Here is a 3,072-nt window from a genome sequence, read left to right on the forward strand (position 1 = left end):
CCTCCAGTCATCAGAGACACAGCTCTTCCCGAGTGCGCGCCTCACTGCACACCCCTCTCGGGAACACCGGGGAGGGCGGCAGAGCAGTGTTAGCTTCCGCGTGTCTCTGTCATCACAGAGGGCTGAAACCCATTTCTCCAAGATTGTGACTCTTGAAGAGGACTCTTGTGGCCCCAGACCAGTCGTTGTAAAACCCCAGAAGAAGCGCTACTCTCTCAGGGTTGGGGGACTCGGCCTTAGTCCCAGTCGGTTTTTGCTCCTCTTTGTCCCCTTGGCTATTTCTGTTGTAACCATTCTCTTCCTCTGGGCTTTAGATGAGCTATCTCAGCGTCTCCTAGGTTCACTTCCCCTCCCCCAAACCCGTTTCTGTCCTGGGGTAGCCCCTCCTGAGAGAGAGGAGAGAGAGAGAGAGAGAGGGGGAGGGAGAGAGAGAGAGAGAGAGAGAGAGAGAGAGAGAGAGAGAGAGAGAGAGAGAGAGAGAGAGAGAGAGAGAGAGAGAGAGAGAGAGAGAGAGAAACACCTCACCACTCCGGTGGGCGCAAGAGTGAAACAGTAAGGCCTTTTGCGCACAGCCTATCCCATTTCATGGTCCAGCCTCCCCCATTTCTAATTCCTCTGCGCTCTGCTACATGGTTTTAGAACTCCTGGGCTAATGACCTTTCTCCAGACTGCCACTGCAGTCTCGGTATTTGCGTGAGGATTCCTGCAGGTCCATGGTATTCCAGCAGGACAGGACAAAGGACTGGTCCCAACCCTGAAAGACGGGTGGAGAGGGTGCAGCGACAACGCATTTTAACTGGGAGCCCAACGCGCTGGAGAGTCAGAGAAGAAAGGGGCAAGAGGCAGGAGGCCCAGGGCACCGAAGGAAAGCCGGGATTGCCAGCGGCCAGAGCCCCGGTGCCGAATAGTTCCTACCTAGCAACTAAACTTGTACTTGAGGATTTTTTTTTTCTTCTCCAAAGCAAGCCCCGCTGCATCACCCTGGAATTCTTTAACTACATCTCAGTGATGGAGGGACTTGGAAGGGACCCAGACACCTGGCACTCCTATTTTAGGAGCAAAAAGTTATTTTCCAAAACCTTGGAGAGCAAGAGATGGAGCATGAGCTTCTCTCATCAGGGTAACCTGATGGATACTCAGTGGCGCGCCTTCCAGCCTGTGCTTCCGGACAAGGGCGGCGCCCTGGCACCTGCGCTGAGGTGCGCGGCTCTTCTCGGTTTCCCGGAGGGCTGCAGGTGCTTTGTGAACGAGTAGGCGGATCTGCGAGTGTAGGAGTGAGATTTATGGCACATAGGAGGAGTGTGCGTGTGTGCGTGGTGTGTGTGTGTGTACTGGGTGGGTAACCACAGCTTTCTGCATGGAGAAGTTGGAGACTAGCAGTCCCCTACATAGCAGGGGCTATCCGAAGTCACCAAGCCCCAGGGCCTGCGTACTACTAGGGAGGGACTAGTGTTTGGAAAGAAAAGCAACAAAAACTCTACAAAAGTCTGCCTTCGGACGTTTTGTTGCCCACACTTCCCTTGTAGCCCTGAGGTCTGCGCTACCTTCACAAGACCCCAAGAGAAGATGTCCTATTGCCTACGTTGTCTGAAAATCTCTGGAAGTCTGCGGTTTCCAAAAGGGTAGCTGGAGAAGGCTTCTGCCCTCCCCTCTTCCTCCCTCCAGACAGTAGCTATCTCTTCCACTCAGCCCCGCCTCGCACGACCACCATCAAAATTCAAAGCAGCACTTCCAAAAAGGGTTGGTGCTATTCTAGATCCCTGTGACAACCATAGTTACCCCATTTGCCCAGTGGGGATGGAGAGCCCCTCCCGCGTGCGCACAGCAGAGGAGTGAGGATTTGATCTACTGCAGAAATGTCCACTTCTTTTTGTTTTCTTTTAGTGTGTCAGAGAGAACATTTTAGGGGACACATTTAGAATGTGCCAGGCTCACATTTCATAACCACTGGGCAGTACAGCCTCAAAGAGAATTTGAAAGGCCTATTATTCACATGACCATTGGATTCTGATACATCTCTCAGTGGCAGCAGCTGTCATTCCTACTTTGCATAGATTGGCAAGCAATCATCCTAAGAGCTTCACATTCCTGGATCATTCCATTCATAGAGGACCCTGAGGTGGCCAAGCTCACCGGAAGACATAGGGAGACTCACATTAAGCGATTCATTTAAATGTGCACAGAGGTAATAAAGCAGAATGTCTGACATCAGAATCCTGGGCAGTAGGGGAAGGGTTGCGCTACCTTGAGTGAGCAGTGACCCAAGAACCCAAGTGTCTGTACAGGACTTCTCTGGCTCCAGAAAGATGGGAATTCCAACCCTCTGTGAGACCAGTGGCCATCCTTGTCACTGCTGAGCCTCTTCCTGATTCTAAGGGAAGTGCTTTACTGCCTCGTTGTGGATGTCACAAGCACCCTTGGGTCCCTTATCTACCCTGATTGTGTGGGGCCCGGTAAGAAACCAAAGTGTAAAGCCACGGGAGTAAAGGCTTTCCGTCTTCCCACCCTGGCCCTTACCTTTAGTTTCCTGGCCACTGAGATTGATTCTGAATCTCAGCCCTGACTTTGATGGTCCTGCCTGTGTCCTGAGTTCGACCTTTAGTAGGAATTAATCTCTCTTAAGTAGCTGAGAGACAAAAAAGGAGAGGGAGAATAAGAAGGGGGGATTTTGGAAGACAGAAGGAAAGGGGGAAGGAGAAGAAAAGAAAGAGAGGGAGCAGAGAAAGATAAGAGGGGGGAGACCTTGACCCAAGGTCACCATTAAAGAATCCAAGCCCATATGCTGGTTTACCTCTCATAGCCTCACAGAATGGCTGTCTCCCTCCATCCCCAGGGCTCTCTGGTTCTCCATCTGGTACCTCCTCTCACCCAAGCCACCTTCATCCACAGCTTAAAAGACAACAGAGGCTTTGGCTAAGGACTGATTGGTTGTGTCTTGCTTTCCCATGGAGCAATAGAGCTAGTTAATCTTGGTCTATGAAATTGATCATTCTGTCTCCTCCTCTCCAAAGGAACAGAATGTGATTTCTCCCACCCTGACTCCCATTGTATTTACACACACACACACACACA

Source organism: Mastomys coucha, unplaced genomic scaffold (assembly GCF_008632895.1).
Source record: "Mastomys coucha isolate ucsf_1 unplaced genomic scaffold, UCSF_Mcou_1 pScaffold15, whole genome shotgun sequence".
Taxonomy (NCBI): Eukaryota; Metazoa; Chordata; class Mammalia; order Rodentia; family Muridae; genus Mastomys; species Mastomys coucha.